The sequence below is a fragment of the Giraffa tippelskirchi genome, chromosome 8 (assembly GCF_054371585.1).
Source record: "Giraffa tippelskirchi isolate mGirTip1 chromosome 8, T2T-mGirTip1v1.2.pri, whole genome shotgun sequence".
NCBI classification, from domain to species: domain Eukaryota; kingdom Metazoa; phylum Chordata; class Mammalia; order Artiodactyla; family Giraffidae; genus Giraffa; species Giraffa tippelskirchi.
Genome location: NC_137282.1, coordinates 152,922,896 through 152,944,797, shown reverse-complemented (window position 1 = coordinate 152,944,797; position 21,902 = coordinate 152,922,896). Strand labels below are relative to the sequence as shown.

At 41.5% G+C, this 21,902-nt stretch overlaps 1 long non-coding RNA gene across 1 annotated transcript; it reads right to left on the bottom strand.

Moving 5' to 3' along the window:
* Positions 1 to 2,174: 2,174 nt before the first annotated feature.
* Positions 2,175 to 21,426, bottom strand: LOC145516702 (uncharacterized). Its single transcript, XR_014061682.1, has 7 exons — positions 21,109 to 21,426; positions 19,938 to 20,002; positions 17,259 to 17,503; positions 14,760 to 14,920; positions 13,349 to 13,442; positions 7,437 to 7,596; positions 2,175 to 6,576 (listed from the first exon to the last, which is right to left on the bottom strand). It is a non-coding gene; the product is annotated as an uncharacterized LOC145516702 (long non-coding RNA).
* Between the last annotated feature and the right edge of the window lie 476 nt (positions 21,427 to 21,902).

Here is a 21,902-nt window from a genome sequence, read left to right as displayed (position 1 = left end):
AAAGATTTTGATACGAAACATTTTCATTTCTAACAATGTTTATAATGGCTGCATAATGTTCTACCCAATGGATATGTGATTTATCTTTTTAACCTTTCTCTTACTGTTTATACTTTGACTATTTCTCATTTGTACTATTAGGAATAACTATGATGAACCTTTTCATCCATGTAGATTTTCCCGTATGATAAAAAGTTTCCTCAGATTTTCAGGGGAATTAGGTGGTTAAACAGGAAACATTTTTTTTTTCATTTTTATTTTTGTATTGGGATATAGCTGATTAACAGTGTTGTGATAGTTTCAGGTGAACAGTGAAGGGACTCAACCATACATGGACATGTATCCATTTTCCCCCAAACTCCCCTCCCATCCAGGCTGCCACATAATACGGAGCCGAGTTCTATGTGCCGTACAGTAGGTCCTTGTTGGTCATCCATTTAAAACAGAGCTATGTCTACATATCCATCCCAAACTCTCTAACTATCCCTTCTCCTCATTCTTCTGGCAACCGTAAGTTCATTCTCTAAGTCTGTGAGTCTCTTTCTGTTTTGCAAGTTCATTTGTATCATTTCTCTTCAGATAAACAGGAAACACTTTTATCAGCCCTGACCCATGCTGCTCAATTATTTTCCAAAGTGGATATAGTCAGTTGAAGATGAGTTTCACTCTCGCTCTGTTAACACTGAATATCATTAAAATAATTGTTCTGGTAATTAGAAGGGAAGATATGTTCATTTGTACACATATAATTACTACTGAAATTAAACATATACTCTTTATTAATTTATTTCCCTTTTGTGAACACTTTTCAGTGCTAGCTTGTAAACCGAGGACAGGTTTGTTTTTGGAGCTTTCTGATGTCCTCATGTTATTCCTTTCATTCATTGCAACTACCTGTGACTGGCAGGCCAGAAGAATACCCATAACACTATTCTCACCCTGGGTGGTGAGTAGTACCAGGTAGCCAGTTCATTGTGTCTGTGTTAGTCGCTCAGTTATGTCCAGGAATCGAACCTGTGTCCCCTGCGTTGCAGGTGGATTCTTTACCATCTGAGCCACCGGGGCCGTGAGGTTCCCGGCAAGTTCCCAGCCTCCTTTTCATTTCCCTCTTCCTTCTTGCTGACTTCTGCTCTCTCAGAGGAGTGATACTGCCGTTTCTGCACTTGGGAGAAGTTATTCCCGAAATCTGTGATCGCCAGCATTGAGGGCACATTAGAATCATCTGGGGAGTGTTTACAATTCCCAGTACTCTGCACCTTCTATACACCAATTAAATCAGAGTCTCTGGGGGTGCAACCTGGCATCATTGCTTTTTGAAAGCTCTCCTGAGGATTCCAAAATACAGTCAAGGTTGAGAACTACAGCTTTAAATCTGCAGCCACAGACTGCAAAGGCCCATATGCAGTGGCCCCTGCCCTCCTGGGGGCTCACAGCGGGGCAGTTTGGGTGGCAAGTTCAGTTCAGTTCAGTAGCTTGGTTGTGTCCGACTTTTTGCGACCCCATGGACTGCAGCACACCAGGCCTCCCTGTCCATCACCAACTCCCAGAGCTTGTTTATACTCATGTCCATCAAGTCGGTGGTGCCATACAACCATCTCATCCTCTGTCATCCCATTTTCCTCCTGCCTTCAATCTTTCCCAGCATCAGGGTCTTTTCCAATGAGTGGCAAATTTTCCAAGGGGTGGCAAAGCACATTCTGAATGCTTTTATAAGGAAATGACTATATACCCTACACACATTTGTGTATACATGCATATGCACACACACATATATATACCTGAATGTGCCATTTAAATAATTATAACCTAAAATTTAATCAACCAGTGACCTCATTTCAAAACGCTGTCCTTAAAGCATGATAGGATTCTGACTTACCTAAGAAATGGTTGGTTACATTCACTATGCTGTATTTACTGAGGTAAAACATCTATACTCATTGGAAAAAAACCCTGATGCTGGGAAAGACTGAGGGCAAGAGGAGAAGGGAGCGACAGAGGATGAGATGGTTGGATGGCATCACTGACTCAATGGACATGAGTCTGAGCAAGCTCAGGGAGATAGAGAAGGACAGGGAAGCCTGGCGTGGCACAGTCCATGGAGGCACAAAGAGCCAGACACAACTTAGTGACTGAACAACAGAAACAGATTAGAAAAATAATTTACAGACTACAGGTTAGAGAAAAATGAGATTTATATTTACAAACTAGAGATTTTAAAAAGGGTTTCACATTATTTCTATTAACAAGAAATTTTGATTTCTCTTGACAAGAAATTTAAACACCATCACCTGCTGAGGTTTCTGCAGCAATACTTCTCTCCACTAGGTGGTGCTCCGGACAAATTCATAAGTTGTTGCCTTTGCCACAATGCAAGTCTCTAGAGAAATTCAATTTTCCTGTGGCAGAAACAGCTATTCATTCATAGCCTGGATCGACAGCAATCAGAAACAGTTTTCTTACCTTTTTCTAACTGAGAAATAAAGTTAAGCTTGCTTGAACCGTATTAAATGATCAATCCAAATATTGTCTTTAGAATTTTTAAAAATCTACATTATGTAATTGAATTCTATTGCATCTCCCATTCTACTGCATTATCAAGATAATTATAGGCTTTAAAATGGCTTCACTGGCTTCATTTTACAAACACTCAGTGCCTGCTTTTTCTATTAAAGCCAATATTGAAATATAGTCCCCATCGTCTATATATAAAGATCCAAACACACATTAGACCTCCAAGAATTGAATTTATTTTTATGGGCTAAAGCATCTGAATGTTATCTGAGACAGGATTAAATGGAAAGCATTCCTGACCCTTCTCAACAGAAATAGGACCATCCTTGGCCCCGGGCCTGGGCGGTTGAGCCCTGGGCTAGACGAATATACAGTTTCAGCAGCAGACAGGTCTGGGTGGAGCTGCCGTTCACAGTGCTCCTGGACATTCTCAGGAACCGCCATAGAATATCCAGAGGCAGCCAGTCACTGTTATGCCTTCAGTTGTGCCAGAAAGGGCAGGATTCTTGACCATCCAAGAGGTCCAAATGCCACAGTGTATCCTGTGTTCATCCACGTCTAAGTGTAGGTCCTGCCCCAAAGATTCTTTTGGCCATTTTTGTTGACATGGCTAAGTCATTGGAATGAGCCTGGGCTCATCTGTCATAAAACTAAGCTTGACATGAAGAGCCAGAGAGGACAAAGACACGTTAGCTTTCTTCTCGCACCAGGAGCCACGTCACCTCAGGAAACTGGATATTAACGAGCAGGGAAAATGACAGTAGTGTTTCATCCTTGCGCTGGCATGGCCCAGAGTCTGGCTGGTCTCTGAGCCTGCCTCAGCAAAGACGATGCAGTTGACATTCGTAGCAGCTGCTTGGATGAGGATATTGGCGCCTGAGTGTTTACATGGCGGTCTTTCTGATGGCTAGTTTTTTCTCTTTCCTGCCACTCCTGGGGCCCAGGTCAGCCAACCTCTCACATCACAGAGCAGAGCCCCTCCATCCATGCCTGTGCTTTTACACCAACCCTGTTTCCTCCTTCTAAGAAATGTTCTCCAAGGACATGGGTACTTGAACACAGAAGTTAACATGGGGGAATTCCCTGGTGATCCAGTGGTGAGGACTCTGTGCTCTCACTGCCGAGGGCCTGAGTTCAATCCCTGGTTGGGGAACTAAAATCCTGTAACACCCTCCCTACCCATTCCCAACCTCCTCTTCAAAAAAAAGAAAAAAAGTAAACATGGAAGGTGAGAGGACACAGGAATGAAATGCCTAAGTCATGGGGTTTATTGATTTCTTTTTTGGCCTCACCCTGCAGCCTGTGAGATCTCAGTTCCCCAAACAAGGACTGAACCCTTGATCCCTGCACTGGAAGTTCTAACCACTGGACCACCAGGGGAGTCCCAAGTCGTAGGTTTTAAAAGAGTAGTCTTGTGCTCAAGGCCAGCTTCTCGCCTCATTAGGGAGCTGGACTCGGTGCTGGCCCTGTGACAGGCCAGCCGACTGACAGTGACCTGCAGTTCATGTGAAAGCAACAGAGAGGGAAGGGATCCCTGGGGTTAACGGTGCCCCTGGAAGTCAGGCTAACGTGGTGTGGTCAGGCTCTTCCTCAATGCCCTCTGTGCACCCTGTGCTGGGGGAGCAGAGGGGACCAAGAGGGAGTCAGATGACCCAGCAAAGGGAAGGAGGTCAGCACGGCTGGGACAAAATACAACCCCCACCAAGTCATCGTGTACCGTGTAGTTTACATCGACCATCTCCTTTAGTATCTCAGCAAAGGGCTCTGTGATGACCCAGAGGAGTGGGATGGGGAGGTGGGAGGGAGGTTCAAGAGTGAGGGGTATACATTATACATACAGCTGATTCACTTTGCTGTACAGCAGAAACTAACACAATGTAGTAAAACAATTATATTCCAATAAAAACATTTTTAAGGTTAAAGAAAAAAATACCCTGAACAACTCTGTGTAAATAGCATCATCCCAATTTTACAAATGAGAACATAAAAGCTTTATAATGTTGAGCATCCTATTCACTGCCACATAGGAAGTGGCCAAGTGTAAAGTTTGAACCCAGGCCTGTCTGCCTCTGAGTCTCACCCTCCGTGAGATCAAGATTTTCTGCTTGGTCTTTCAGACTTAGTCCACATCCTTTGAAGGAGGCAAAGGAGCAGTTGCAAATGAAGTGCTCGTTACCCTCGTTACCCTCGACGAACCGGGAGTGGGGAGCCGACAAGATAAAGGAAGATTTCTGCTCTGTGAAGTGACGGTGGAATGCAGCAAGGCTGAACCTAACGGTAGAATCTGGCCTACTTCTCTGTTGCAGTCAATACTTGGCTTTTTCAAGGATGGTTACAGATACTACCAGAGCTCATTCCTATTTTAAAATATGGGGACTTAGCCCAGAGTTGCTGCTATCAACTTCCTCCGCTAAACCCTCAGCTTTAATTCCTCAGTAAATAAAAAGTATATTTAAAACAGCTTTTTTCTTGCTAGAAACAATAGTCTTATTACATCTATAAATTATTCACAGTACTAAATATTCTTTAAATAATAGCATTTAACACAGGATTTTAAGCAGAATATCCCACCCATTTTAAAAAATACGGCAGACGTCTTTGCTGAAACGGATATTTCCACTCGTGCCAGAAAGGTTCTGTTGAGGGAAGCAAACACCGTATTCAAAGCACCCGTTTTTCCAAAGGTGACACGTGCAGTGGGAAATCATCAAGATTTGCATTACACAAAAGAGGAGATGATTTAACGTCAACCGCTCAGTAAAATTTGATAAAACTTTTCCAGATACTGAGGCCTTTGCCTCCAGGAGTGACGTGCTTGCGCCAGCTGAACCAATCACAGCCCTCCCCTGGCTCTGTGATTATTTAACCTTGGGACCAAAGAGAGAGTCAGTCCCGGTCCCCGTTCTAGTTGTGGGAACAGGAAGATGTGGAATGTGGGCCAGCGTGTAGTGATAATGAAGTCAACAGGAGAGAGAATCAGAGACAAAACACAGATCCTTGAGACATTTTGGTCTCTCATTATAGTTTCTCAAGTGGGGGTTGGCTGTCAGTTTCCTTTGATGATATAAGAATATCCCATATCCTATCAAGCTCCTCTTTGTACAGAAGCTCATTTGAGCTGATCTTTTATCACATTCAGAGAAAACAACAACTCATGACTAATGTGCCATCAAACTGAAAATATATGAACTATTTGTCTCTAGAAATTTCAGGGCTATTGTCAGGCTTTTAAATTCTTGATAGAAGGAGGCCAGCTTATCTGTGACAGAGCTGCCACGCGGTGCCTGCCTTGAAAGGGCTCTGTGAGAGCCGAGCAACATGAAAGCAGGCAGAGGGTAGTCCTGTTGTGGATCAGACATTTACAGAGACGGAAAGCGCTCGGCGCATCTGCATAAGGAGCACACAGCCTGGAGGGTGGGAAAGGCTATTAGGGACGCTACTCCACCCGGGGCGGTGCTCTGTCCCCAAAAGAAGCCGCCGCGTTCCGGAACCTGTGCAACACAAGCCTTTGAATGTGGAGACGAAACTATCCAAATAGAGCTCAATAGAGAGGCTGAGAGGATCCAATCACATCCAAGTCACCTGTCAATAATTAAGTTAGGGACTTTCCTGGTGGTCCAGTGGTTGAGACTCCAAGCTTCTGTGGCAAAATAGGGTCTGGGAGGAGGCACAGGTTCAAGCCTAGTCAGAGAAGTAGGATGCCAAGGATCTGGGGACACATGGTCAAAAAATAAAAAATCAACAATTACTCTTGGACAATTGGAGAATGCCATTTATACGAGTGAACACCACTTGTCTTTTCTTTCCTGGGCAGAAAGCTCCAACACCAGGCTATCACGTTCAGAACACTTCAGATCTATCCCTGTGAAGGCTTCCCAGGCATCTTGGGATCAGGTTCTCTGTAGGAGGAGCGAGCAGGCAGGGGAGAAAGGTCTGGACAAAAGGTTCCAGATACACAGCAGGTTTAAGGAATGGAAGAGAGCTTGACACCTCAGGTGGGCATCTGCAGGTACCGTCTCCTACTCCCTTGGGCCTGATTTTCCGAAAGGAGAAGTCAGGTCTCACCTGGCAAGAGGAGAAAGGACCCATTCTAGAGGAAACATTTAACTTTGCAGCTTGTTCACATCCTATCCAGCACCACCTATAAGCCTTCTCCCCTCTCCCTCTCTCCTGCTATTGCAATAGTGGTTGAAGACTGTCCCACCCCTCTCCTTCCTCCCTGGGCCTTTTCTTTATTTCTTTTGTCTTTCTTGCTCCTCCCAGCCTGTCAACTGCTCCTAATATTGAAGTCTTCCAAGTAGAATCTGTTATTAGATTAGATTTGTTTCATGTTCATCATCCAATATTCTTGCTGGGAGAACCCCATGGACAGAGGAGCCTGGTGGGCTACCACTCATTGGGTTGCTCATGACTGGGCACACACACACACACACACACATCCTTATGTTAAAAAGCAGGTAAGTTAAATGTTTGGGCATAATCCTTATAGAAAAATTCTCACAAAATTAAACTAAATGAACACAAAACCAAACTAAAAACCAACCTTCCCATTTGTCACATGATTGATCATATTCAGCTTTTGCTCACATGAGGGAAAGAACTAGCAAAAAGCAATATCCTCTAGGGCTCTCCTCTTTGGCTTAATCTAATTCACTCAGCCCTGGCAAATAGCACAAAGCCATATGGGCTATGATGAAGCCCAGCGAATATTCATGTAGCTGGATCCTTCCAGGTACTTGGCTACTGACACAGAGACCTGGTTTGGACCCAGCACTGAGCCAGAGTCCTGCAAAGGTATGATATGGACATGAAGACACATCAAGAAAGTGGCTGCCCACAAGCTGAACCAGCCAGTACCTTGATCTTGTACTTCCCAGCCTATGGAACTGTAACAAAGTTAATTTTCATTTGTAAGACCACCTTACCTGCCTCCTGAGAAATCTGTATACAGGTCAAGAAGCAACAGTTGCAGCCAGACATGGAACAGCGGACTGGTTCCAAATTGCGAAAGGGGTACGTCAAGGCTGTATATTGTCACCCTGCTTATTTAACTTATATGCAGAGTACCTCATGAGAAATGCTGGGCTGGAAGAAACACAAGCTGGAATCAAGACTGCCGGGAGAAATATCAATAACCTCAGATATGCGGATGACACCACCCTTATGGCAGAGAGTGAAGACAAGCTAAAGAGCCTCTTGAGGAAAGTGAAAGAGGAGAGTGAAAAAGTTGGCTTAAAACTCAACATTCAAAAACTGAAGATCATGACATCTGGTCCCATCACTTCATGGCAAATAGATGGAGAAACAGTGGAAATAGTGGCACACTTTATTTTGGGGGGTTCCAAAATCACTGCAGATGGTGACTACAGCCATGAAATTAAAAGCCGCTTACTCCTTGGAAGAAAAGTTATGACCAACCAAGACACATATTAAAAAGCAGAGACATTACTCTGCCAACAAAGGTCCATCTAGTCAAGGCTACAGTTTTTCCAGTAGTCATGTATGGATGTGAGAGTTGGACTATAAAGAAAGCTGAGCTCCAAAGAATTGATGCTTTTGAACTGTGGTGTTGGAGAAGACTCTTGAGGTTCCCTTGGACAGCAAGGAGATCCAACCAGTCCATCCTAAAGGAGTTCAGTCCTGGGTGTTCATTGGAAGGACTGATGTTGAAGCTGAAACTCCAATACTCTGGCCACCTGATGCGAAGAGCTGACTCATTTGAAAAGACCCTGATGCTGGGAAGGATTGAGGGCGGGAGAAGGGGACGACAGAGGATGAGATGGTTGGATGGCATCACCAACTCAATGGACATGAGTTTGAGTAAACTCCTGGCATTGGTGATGGACAGGGAGGCCTGGTGTGCTGCAGTCCATGGGGTCACAAAGAGTAGAACATGACTGAGTAACTGAACTGAACTGAAGCCATCCAGGCTATGGTATTTTGTTATGGTAACATGAGCTGACTGATATAGGGGGCATAATGTCAAAGCCAAGATTAAGACAATATGGGACCATTTCTCACCCACTAAAGATCCACCTCCTAAGGAGGCCCTGCTGTTCACTGATGAATCAACAGAATAAACTCTTACTTCTTGGGGGTGGGGTGGAGGGTATGAAACATTCCTGAAGTTAATTCTGCCTCTTTCACATCTGTGATGAGTTCTCTACTATTTCTGAGATGATTTCTTTCTTTTTAAAATTTTGTGCAAGATTTCCCTAGCAGTCCAGTGGTTGGTACTGCATGTACCCACTGCAGGAGGCTTAGGTTCCATCCCTGCTTAGGGAACTAAGGTCTTGCATGCTGCCCAATGCAGCCAACAACAAAAAAATCTACTTTAAAATTTCTTCCATAAAAATTTTAGTATGCATTTCCAAAAGAAAAGGAGTCTTTAAAAATAACCATAATGATCACATCCCAATAAATTTCCAGAAATTCCTGGATAGCTTAGACAGTAAAGAATCTGCCTGCAATGCTAGAGACCCATACCCAACTGCCCTGGGTTGGGAAGATCCCCTAGAGAAGGAACTGGCAACCTACTCCAGTATTCTTGCTGTGAGTATCCCATGGACAGAGAAGCCTGGCGGGCTGCAGTCTGTGGGGTCACAAAGAGTCAGACATGACTGAGAGACAAGCACTTTTCTCAATACCATCAACTATCTAGTACCCATTCACATTTCCAATTGTTTCACAAATGCATTAAGTGCGCATCTTTGTCTTACAATTTTTTTTTTGGAATCAAGATCCAATTAAGGGCCATCAGTGGCAGTGGTTATGATGCCAGTTGAGTCTTTTATAATCTGTTGGTCCTCTTTCATTGTTTTATTTACTTGAATTTGTTACTGTTGTTGTGGGGAAAGCCAGATGATGTCTCATATGAGGTTTCCCTGTTTGGATTTGCTCGTTATAACTTCATGGTATTTTTAAATGTTTCTCTCTCTTTTGTGATTTCTTATAAATGGCTAGTTGGATCTATAACTTGACAAGATTCAGGATGACATTTTTAAAGACTGCTTTATAAGAGTGGTGCAATCTTCCATGTCAATGAATGTAATATTTAGTTGTTTCTCTTTGTGTGATGTTTGCAGTCACTGATGATTAATACATAGATCCATTAATTCATTAAGGGATGTAAAATGATAATATTCTGTTGATCCTTCATTTATTCAGTTCAGTCACTCAGTCATGTCCAACTCTTTGCAACCCCATGGACTGCAGCACGCCAGGCCTCCCTGTCCATCACCAACTCCAGGAGTTTACTCAAACTCATGTCCATTGAGTCGGTGATGCCATCCAACCATCTCATCCTCTGTTGTCCTCTTCTCCTCCTGCCTTCAATCTTTCCTGGCATCAGGGTCTTTTCAAATAGTCAGTTCTTCACATCAGGTGGCCAAAATATTGCAGTTTCAGCTTCAGCATCAGTCCTTCTAATGAACACCCAGGACTGATCTCCTTTAGGATGGACTGGTTGGATCTCCTTGCAGTCCAAGGGACTCTCAAGAGTTTTCTCCAACACCACAGTTCAAAATCATCCATTCTTTGGCACTCAGCTTTATAGTCCAACTCTCACATCCATACTTGACTACTGGAAAAACCATAGCTTTGACTAGATGGACCTCTATTGGCAAAGTAATGTGTCTGCTTTTGAAAATGCTGTGTAGGTTGGTCATAACTTTTCTTCCAAGGAGCAGGCATCTCTTAATTTCATGGTTGTAGTCACCATCTGCAGTGATTCATTAGCTGAAAAAATTCTATGAAGAGAAATTTTCCCTTTTCTATTATTTAATTTATCCAGTATAGTGCATAGAATAACATCAGGATAAATGCCTGATATTTCCCTTTGTTTATTGGCTTTAAATTAATGTGTTGGATCACCAGCATTCTCCAAAGGGGACCAACTGGTAATTAGCCCAAGTTATTTTGTTTTTAACTTGTTTTTTGTACCATTATGAACTCATGGATTTTAACATATGTGTTTCAATCCACTGCAATTATTATCCTTATTAATGTTAAAATATCTCAATCTTTAGCCAAGGAAAGCTTCTTAGGTTGGCCCCTAAGTCCTTTTGACATGCCTTAGTAAGACGTCTTTGCCATTGTCCTTTCTGCCTTGATTTCTGATTCAAAAAGATATTGCAGGTTTTTCCTGTGCATTTCCTGACCCAGACCTAGAAGTCCTCTCTCCAAGGAGTTCCTTCCTAATATTGGGAAATGTAATTGTACAATCACAATCTGGCCACTCGGGTTATACATTGTTATGAAGTTGGTCATTATTTTCTTGATTATTTCTATGCATGCATGCACACTAAATCGCTTCAGTCATGTCCAACTCTTTGCTACCTCACAGATTGTAGCCCACCAGGCTCCTCTGTCCAGGGAATTCTCCAGGCAAGAATTCTGGAGTGGGTTGCCATGCCTTCCTCCAGGGGATCTTCCCATTCCAGGGGTCAAATCTGCGTCTCTTATATTTCCTGTGTTAGCAGGCAGGTTCTTTACCACTAGCACCACGTGGGAAGCCCAGTTTTTTCTCTAGATAGAACTAAAGAAATATTTTGAAATTTTTTTTTAATTTTTAAAAGTTAAAATATATCATGAAAGCATATTGATACTTTTTCCAATTCAAATTCAAGAAGTAAAGGTTTTATTTCCTTTTTTGATCTTAAATATATCCTTTCTCCTGTACCAATAAAATTTGTTGTCAATGACACTAATCATTGATAATGATCAGTCATTGAAATGATCAAATTAGAATATGCCACTTTTCATTTCTTTTACTTTGCAATATATTCACAACACTCTCAGAGAAATAAGGCTTCCCTGTCCTTCACTATCTCCCAGTTTGCTCAAACTCATGTCCATTGAGTCAGTGATGCCATCCAACCATCTCATCCTCTGTCGTCCCCTTCTCCTGCCTTCAATCTTTCCCAGCATCAGGGTCTCTTCCAATGAGTCAGCTCTTCGCATCAGGTGGCCAAAGTATTGGAGCTTCAGCTTCAGCATCAGTCCTTCCAATGAATATTCAGGGTTAATTTCCTTTAGGTTTGACTGGTTTGATCCTTGCAGTCCAAGGGATTTTCAAGAGTCTTCCCCAGTACCACAGTTCTAAAGCATCAGTTCTTTGGTGCTCAGTCTTCTTTATGATCCAACTCTCACATCTGCACATGACTACTGGAAAAGCCATAGGTTTGACTATATAGACCTTTGTTGGCAAAATGATGTCTCTATTTTTTAATGCGCTGTCTAGGTTTGTCATAGCTTTCCTTTCAAGGAGCAACTGCCTTTTAATTTTAGGGTTGCAGTCACCATCCAGAGTGATTTTGGAGCCCAAGAAAATAAAATCTGTCACTGTTTCCATTTCTTCCCCTTTTATTTGCCGTGAAGTGATGAGTCCAGATACCATGATCTTAGTTTTTTGAATGTTCAGTTTAAGCCAGTTTTTCACTCTCCTCTTTCACTTTCATCAAGAGGCTCTTTAGTTCCTCTTCACATTCTGTCCCATTAGCATCAGGAAACTGTCAAAATGTAAGCCTACATTTACCTGGCTGAGAAAATACCCTCATGGCACAGGAGTTTTAAGAGCTCAGGTCCCCATTTAGTCCTCTTCGGCCTCATTTCCATTTGGATTTTTAACCTGTTAATTTCTTATTATTGTCTCAGTTTTTTCATGTTTTAATAACCTCTTCTGGAATAGTATTAGTATCGCAAATTATATTCTACTGAACTTCAGTAAGGGCTTCCCTGATAGCTGAGTTTGTAAAGAATCCACCTGCAATGCAGGAGACCTGGGTTCAATTCCTGGGTTCGGAATATCCCCTGGAGAAAAGAAAGACTACCCACTCCAGTAGCCTGGCCTGGAGAATTCCACAGACTGTATAGTCCATGGGGTCGCAGAGAGTTCGGACACAAATTTCACTTTCACTTTTCATTTAACTTCAGTAAATAGAAGAGCAATTCATCAATTTCATGGAAATATTTTCCTACTACATTTGTATTGTGTTTTTATTTTATTTTTCAGTGTACAAAGATGGAATTACTAAGCCTAGCAAGGCCTCAAGCCCTAAGCACAAAGCTAGTCACAAAATGAGAGTTCATTAAATATTTGTTGAATAAATTAATAAATAAATGTTCTTTATAACTATGTGGTCAAATACACTACTCTTTTCCACTGTGAATTTTCCTGTTTGCAGGCTCCAAAGTTTAAAAAGCTATTTCTATTATTCATACATTAAATGAAAGATATATTCTGAAGAAAGAAAAATTAATCAGTGTTTCTGAAATATATGGGAGTTACAGGAACTTCCCTGGCAGTCCAGTGGTTAAGACTTTATGCTTCCAATGCAGGGGATGTGGGTTCAATCCCTGGTCAGGGAACTAAGATCCCACATGCCATGTGGCCAAAAAATAAAAGTAAAATAAAATATATGGCAGTTACAAATACAGGTGAAATTAATACAGACCTTAACTTTAGCCAACCTGACCACATGCCAGGCCTCTGAAGACACTCTGTGATTAAAGACTTCATCCCGGGTGATTAACACCTTGGTTTATGTTTTTCTTTTCTCCTAAAGTTAGTTAATCATATTAGGAGATGGGCCTGAAAACCACCAAGGGGGCATTACACCAGTTTACTCACTGAGAACTTTTTTCCAAGCCATTTTCAAGGACCTGAACCTTGGAAACACCAAACTAGTTTGACACAACTTGGCAAAGGAATTCACTTCTCACGGTCCTCTCCCCACTTCCCCTCAACTCTTAATCCCTTTCACCTTTCCCATCTGCAATGACTATGAAGCAAGAGGAACAGTAAATCTGCATCTTAGTGATGGTGATTAGTACTCACTGCATGAGATCCCTCACTTCCAAAAGTCCTGGGAGCATGTGGTGAGGTGTCCTATTTATACCAATGGCCTTCTCCATGTCCAGAACTTGAACAGCTGCACAATATATATAATGGAATGGAAAGTAACATGACACACATTTCGAAGAGAAAACTGGAAAGGTATATATATCCAACCTTCCTTTTGGCTCTATGAGAATATGTTTCTTTGCATCTGTGTCATAAAAATAACAAAGGGGCCAGCATGGGGCATGAAGGGGGAGACTGTTTTAGGGGAAATTATTTTGACTCCCAAAAATGAAAGCCTGAAATAAAGAAGAAAATGTTTGAGAAAAAAATGGATTACTGATAAAGACTCTTAAAGAATGATATCATCATTCTCTGAATTGGAACGGTACATTTTGAAAGGTACCAATCATTCCACTTAATAGATTTTAAAATGACTATAGATTTTTTTATTGGAATCCTTGAGCTCCAGGATCCTATGTGCATGACTCTGTATCTTCAGGGCGTATCTACAATAGTCCTACACATATAATAGTCACTCAATCCATGTGCTGTAATTAATAAATTGTGAAAATCTCAAGAGTGATGGAGGATATGTGTGTGTTGTGTACACACAACTGTAACCATAGGAAATTATTAGATTTTATGGAGTACCTATTGTATATATCATACTGCTCAAGGGGAGGAGATAACCCAGGTCTCAAGTAGCATGAAAACACTAAGCTTTATAAAAAGGAATAGAACTGGGTCATTAATAGACATGTGGATGGATCTAGAGTATGTCATATTCAGTAAAGTAATTCAGAAAGAGAAAAACAAATATCGTATACTAACATACATAAATGGAATCTAGCAAAATGGTACAGATGAACCTATTTGCTGGGAAGGAATAGAGACACAGATGTAGAGAACAGACATGTGGACATGGGGTGGGTGGAAGGGGAGGATGAGTCGAATTGGAAGAGTAACATTGACATATATACACTGCCATGGGTAAAATAGCTAGCTAGTGGGAAGCTGCTGTATAGCACAGGGAGCTCAGCTCAGTCCTCTGTGATGACCTAGATGGGTGGGATGGGGAGGTGGGAGGGAGGTCCAAGAGGGAGGGGATATATATACATATAGCTGATTCACTTCTTGTGCAGCAGAAACTAATGCAACATTGTAAAGCAATTACATTCCACTTTAAAAACAAAAAACAAAAAAGACCCTGGGCTTTGTGGCAAGATAATGACAAAGTATAAAACCATTTTAAATCATCATTTTTAAAGTCAAATAAACTCTCTTCTCCATCAACAAAAGAACTCCCCTGTCTGTCCATTTACAAAAATCAATGAACCCACCTCTGGCTTCCTGAGTTAGAAAATCAAGGTTAAAGGCAAGGACCCCTTGTCCGCCTGGCACTCACCTCCTTCCTCACCCCCATGACCCATCTTCCGGTTTACACACTTCCATCAGTCTGGAAGCAAGTGTGCTGCTTGCTCAGATTGCTGCGATTGCTAGAAGAGACTCTGGAAGACGCACTCCCACACTTGTATCATTCTTGGCTCTGAAACACGCTCCTTCTTTCTAATAGTGTCGCAGGAAAACAGTTAATGTTGTTTTGCCATCATTAAACTGTCAGTGCTGCTCAGTTGAAAGCACAAATAGCATACACACACATAAAAATACTCAAAAAGCTTGGAAATAGGATTATTTTTCTCTGAACACAGGAAGAACATAGGGACTTATTTCTGTTACACCTCACCCCGTTTTATCCCCTAACCAATTTCTGGGCTGTTGTTGTTGCTGTTAGTCTTCTCAGAGAAAGTATATGGTGGATAAAAACATGGGAATGTCACTTTACCGATGTGAAGGAAAATCTTGTTTCCAGAATTCAAATAAGCACCAAGGTGGAAATATGGCAAAAATACAGAGATGCGCTTGTCAATACAGTTTGAGGATGGGAGTGGCTCTAGACGGCCTGTGTCTCCCCTTCCTGCTCTAGACCTCTAAAGGTCTGTGATCTGAAAGAAGGAACATGGTAACGAGGGGAGACAGGTGAGCAAATCGCTTGGAGCTACACCAAGAGATGACTTTCTGGGACTTATCCTGATGGTCCAGCAGCTAAGACTCCTTGATCCCAATTCAGGGGGTCTGGGGTTCAATCCCTGATCTGGGAACTAGATCCCACATGCCGCCATGCTGCAACTAAATACTCTGCATGCTACCACGAAGGTCAAAAATCTCGGGTGCTGCAATGAAGACCTGGTGCAGCCAAATAAATAAAATATTGAAAGAGAGAGAGAAAGATGACTTTCATTCTCTGTCTTAGCTACAGCAGGACAAGGCTGATCAGGAGGAACCAAGACCTAAAAGTAGAGCTAGCTTCTGCCTATTTGTTGGAAAGGCCTTCGGAGAACATGCCTAGCTTTGGAAGCCAGGAGGAGGTCGAGACTGGAATCACACTAGTCAGACAATACAAAGTGGATCTCACAGGGGTCAACAACAGAATTAGTGAGTCTCAGATGGCACAGGAAGAACAGGGACTTTCTGCTCCCCTTGTACATGAGATGCAAGGTCCTGGGGCCAACACTCCATTTATTCAGCATTTACATCTACTTCTAATAGTAAAGCTGTTACCATGACTAGTCAATTTTTCAGCATCATGAGAGAAAGGCAAAGCAAAACATATTCTTGGGTTTTTTACTTGCTGTACTGTGTTTTTTACAAATTGAAATCTCATGGCAACCCTGCATTGAACAAGTCTATTGGTGCCATGATTTTCCAACAGCCTTTGTTCACTTCCTGTCTTTGTATTGCAATTTGGTAATACTGAAATGGTCAAATGTTTTTGTTAGTGATCTTTGTTGTCACTACTACAACTAGCTCAAGGCTCAGGTGATGCTTAACATTTTTAGCAATAACGTATTTTTAAATTAAAGTAGGTACATTGTTTTTTAGACATCATGCTATTGTACATTTTATAGCCTACAGTATAATGTAAACATTACTTTTATATGCACTGGGAGACCAAAAAATCTGTGAGACTCGTTTTATTGTGATTTTATCTTTATTGTGATGGTCTGGAATCAAACCACAATATCTCCAAGGTTATGCCTGTGCTCTATTAGAGATGTAATCTAAACTTTAAAATATTTTGTAGACAGTCATAATAGAGAAGAAAGGAAAACGTTCTCTCAGTAGTAATGCAGACCACCATCTATCTTGTATAAACCTGATTGCTCAAGTGGAAAAACTTCTTTACATTTGGTTCACAATAACTGGACAAGGGCATTGGTGGGAAATGGTGCTGAATACAGTCCTTAGGGACAGAGCTAGTTAACATCCCCCAAGTATGGGTGGGCATCCCTACATTTCCCTAACTTCTTACAGCTGGGTTAGGTATCTAATGACTAGATCAGTACAATGAACTTCAAGCGGAAGTGACGTTTATTACTTCCAAGCCTGGATATATCAACGCCAAGCGCTTCCTCCCTTCCCCTCTCCACAGTGATTTGGAAGTATGATGCAGATGGCACAGCAATAATATGGAAGCCCAGCCTCCAAAGTCTCTGCTTGGATGAGAGCTGCCAAGGAAAGCCTGCATCAACCTGTTACAAGCACAAATACCTTTTTGTTACTGAAGCATAACCTAGCATTATGCTGACTCACGTGGTCCCTGGGGAAAAGGGGGAAGCGATTTTGCTCTCCTTCTTACTGGAAAACTATGGACCAAAGAAAGACAATGACTGTTCCTTCAGAAAGGCTACCTTCCCACTTGATGAGAGCTGCAAAGACAGATGACACAGAAACACGGTGAAGCAAGATAGTTTTGTATCTGTTTGCCCAGTTCTCTGAGGTCCCCACCGATCTCCTGACCAATGCCGTTTGTGACCAACTTTTCAGTAAACCTTACTGCATTTACCTGGAATTGAGCCTGGACAGAATTCTGTGCTGACTTGGAAGATGTGGCAATACCTTTGATGAAGCCATGGGTCTTAATCTGCTTGATGATTTCAAGACTGCCTTCTCATTTATTCAATTGATGTTGATGAAGACTTTCTATAGCAGTAGACTGCCTCCAGGTTTGCAGGATCTTTTCGTCCAGGCCAGGTGCTTCAGAGAAATACTTACCTCTTGCCTCTAGGTCTCCAGGGTTTCAAAGCAGCGCTACAGAACAAAGCATTTAGTCAAAAGGACATTTCACTGTTACACAAATGAAAGCCCGTGGTAAACTAAAAGAAATGAGATCTCAAAATCAATCCTTTTTATTTAAAACTAGAACTTTAAGGACCTGATGATCAAGATGATGTTTTTGAACATCCAATTGGGTAATGTACTTGAAAGTGCTTTTAGAAAAATAAAAATTTGTTTTTGCTACAGTGCACAGAAATGCTCTGTTCCTTGGCTTTAGAGAAATGGTGAATACTCACCTTATTTTTTTGAGACTACTTAACCCCAATAACAATTTAGAATTACTGTCATGCAGCCGGCTGTCTCATAGTCGCCTTTGTCTTTATCTGCTAGAGCTGTGGTGTCTCCTCACTGCCTGCCTCTGTTTCAATAGTGTACAATCTGGTTATTATGTGAGTTTTATTTTTTTAAGCACCAAAACCCAGCTTTTAGCCCATGGGTTTCTTTATTACCATCTAAGGAGCCCTGGCAGACTGGAGCCATTTTTCCCTTCGACAGACCTTTAAATGATTCTTCATGCTTTTGTCACATAATTAAAATTAGATTACTTTAACTCCCTGCTGGCTGGCCTGAGTGGGGGCCCTTGTAAAGCCTCCAGCTGGCGGAGGGGCCATTGAAAGGTGGAATATGGTCCAAACACACTCAGCCACTGCCTTCCCCCACCCCCAGCCAGGAGGCCATTGTGTGCCTTGCCAGTTAGACAAGATTTACCCCGAGTTTATCAATGGCTGCTTATTTTCTAAGGGCTGGATTTTCTTTTCAAAAGACTTGGAGTCAGGGATTGGTATGTTTGTTTCTAAGGAGCTCGAGCCCTTCTAGTCCCTATTTTCCAGCACCCAGAGAGCTCACCTCTAGTGCTTTGCCTGTTGGCTCAGCCAAAATGGACCAGAAAGACCAAGCACCTGAGCGCATATACTGTCATACACGTTGGTGTCCAAATATTTGCTTGGTTTCTCCACCAAGGCCGAATGCAAAAATCCCTTCTCTCTTCTCTGGGCTGTTCTCCTTTAAACCTCCCCTGTCCCCTCTGTGACCAGGACACTCCTTGGCTGCATTTCTAAGCACAGCCTCAATTGGGTTTCCACTTGGAGCAGCCGGAGAGCTCCCATCACGATAGATCTACAAAACAACTCTTCACAACACACCTACTTCTGCTGAATTTTTAACACCTGCGTCTTCTCACTGCTTCTCCATTTCCTTCCCAAAACAGAGAGAGGCAGGACAAGTGAAGTCCAGTGTTACTCTCCATCAAGGAATCTCAGCTCTGTCTGCAAAAAGAACAGCTCTGGGTCACTCTTGGCATTTTTTGTAGCCAAAGACCTCCTCACAGCCTTTCCCTGGATCATTTCATCCATCCATCTCTCTGCCTGCCTTTCACTCGTCCACTTTCTATTATACAGCTCAGCCAAGAGAGAGGGTTTGAACTTGATCAGATGTGGACTAGACTCCTGTGTTAAAGACTTATTAGGGCTGTGACCTAGAGTGAGTGATTTAATGTCTCTGAATTTTATTTTCTTATGACAAAATTAGGGTTAATAATACCGCCACCTTATTACTGGAATTAATAGAATTTCTTCTTCCAAGCTAAGCTCTGATTAAAATGTGTGGTGCTCTTAAGGAAGAACCTTCAATTCAATTCCCAGAATTTCATTTCTTAGTGGAAAACTACCTATACTTCGCATAAAGTCATCTGCTAACATTCACACAAGTGTGCTTGTAGGAATGTCTTGAGATCACAAGGAACCAGTTTTGTTCTGGTCATTGCGTCCTCATTTTATATCATTCAAGAAAATAACTATGATAATTAGAGGGAGTATGACAAAAACACCCAGCAGAAACCAATATTCCTACTTTTAAGTGGTACATTTGTGGTCCAGTTCCTGTTTTCAGTTGTTATCAGGGTTGCTACAGAAATTTCTTTAAAGACAGACATGCTAAGAGAATGTCAAGAACTTATTTTTAAGTACTTTAAGGTTTTGATTAAAAAAGAAATGAATACATCAAAGGCAAGAAGGTGATAAGAACAATGACAGCAATAGAAAGAGTTCTAAATGGTCAATGAACAGCTCTGAAACATAGGAAAAATCGAAGGGGGAGAATTTAAGTCTAATTTATAACTTTCCTAATTTATAACTACTGAGGAAGCACAGTAAAGCACTGTTTCTGTGATATAAAACAATACAATCTAAAAATCCGACCTGTTCTAGAGTTTCTTATTCCTTTCAACTACTTCTTTGTTTTGAGGCATTATTTAAAACCAAACAGGGAATTTCCTGGCAGCCCAGTGGTTGGGACTCATAGCCAAGGCCCAGGGTTCAATCCTTTATCAGGGAACTAAAATCCCACAAGCCTTGCAGTCTGGACAAAAACAAAAGGAAAGAAAGGAAAAAACATGAAACAAAACATTCACCTGTAAATGCTGGGAAGCCTTTATCCTGCATTTCCTTATCAGATGGGTTGTCACCTATAGGAATTCTGATGGAATGGGATACAAGACAATAAATTTTGATCATTTTATTTATCATTTGGAAGCTAGAAGCACAGCCCTGGGTGAACATATTCAGCCATTCAGTAGAGAATCTTGGTTAGTCAAAAAGTGGCATTATACAATAAGTAATTGATGGAAAGTTCACATAGGATAATTTAGTGTATGCTAAAGGTGATATTTCAAATAAATGGGGAAATTTCAAGATATTCAATAAATGGTATTAGGACAAGAAGGTAGCCACCTGGGAAAAATTAAATAAACCCACATCACATTTCTTGAACCAAAATAAATTCCAGATAGAAAACATGTTTAAATAAAACCATAGAGTATTAAAAAAACAAAAATGTTTTAAATAATTATGCAGTGGCAAAAGCTTTTCTGACTCAGAACACAGAAACTATAAAAAAGATAAATTTAACCATGTAAAAATTTTAAATTCTGCTCATCAAAGAAAAAACAAAAAATGCAAAGACAACCACCACACGGAAAAGTAACTGCAACCCATATCACAGATGTGGAGATAACTTCTTTCTTACAGAAAGACTTTAAAAATGGCTCTTAAGTACATAAAAATAGTCTTAACCTTACTCATATTAAACAAAATGCAAAATAAAACCATAAAGAGACACAGAATGACATGTCAATGAAAAGTCAAAAGTACTTCTTAATTCTTACACTCAGAGGAACCAACTGGAGATGGGCTTAACCTGCAGAATATGATGGATCAAGTCTGGAGTGAGATCTTCGAGTTTGCATTTCTAACAGGCTCCCTCCTGCCAGGGGCTCACTGACCACACCCTGCACAGCATACATTGCTGATGGGCATGTATATTTATATTAGCAGGCTGGAAGCAACTTGGTAACAGCTTTCAAAATAAAAAGTGCACAGGCTGTCAGCAATCCCACTTTAGTCATTCACAGAGGAGCCTTGGATACAATTGAATATGCAGATGGAAGAAAACCACACAAACCAGATACAAACCATGCAATTGAATATGCAAATGAAAAAAAGAATAAGGCTGATACTGATGCAGAGAAATCTCCAAGATACTTTAACTTGATAAAGAAGTTTCAGAAAAGAAAGACCACCTACATTTGTCTGTGTGTGTGTGTTATTGAATGGGCGGAAGATATCTCTTGAGTGTTTTTTCCATCCTCACCACCTGTCCAAAAGCTCTCTGTGATCTAGTTCTTCTGTCTCAGATAGTTTCCATAACTTTTTCAAACTTGCTTGGTAATACACAAGGTGCTGTTTGCTTTCCATGGAATTCTCTGCTCCACCTCTGTGGGCAGACTTCCTGCTTTTTGATTGTCCAAATACGAATCATCAGACATGCATTATTTTCCCTCCAGCTCCAGGAGACACACTTCAAGCTCTCCAAGTAGACTCCTTGAAGTCCCTCTCAGGTTTAAGGGGTGGTAAGGCAGAATCTTGTATCTTGTTTAAACTGCTATTTCTGGAGCCTCTGTCACTTGCTTCACTGAAATAGATGTAGCTAGAGATCCTATTGCTGTTGTTGTTATTTAGTTGCTAAGTCCAGTTGTACTCTTTGGTAACTCCATGGATTGTAGCCCGCCAGGCTCCTCTGTCCATGGGGATTCTCCAGGCAAGAATACTAGAGTGGGTTGCCATTTCTTTCTCCAGGGGATCTTCCTGACCCAGGGATTGAACCCAGGTCTTCTGCATTGGCAGGTAGATTCTTTACCATCTGAGCCACCAGGGAAGCCCCTAGGGATCCTATTACATAGACTCTAATCATGTTAAAGACCACAAATCTGTAACCTAGGCCATGTCTGGCAGTGGAGATATTTGGATTCTTTTTGTTTTTATTTTGTTTTGTTAAAAAATTTCCCCAACTTTATTGAGAGAAATTGACACATAATACT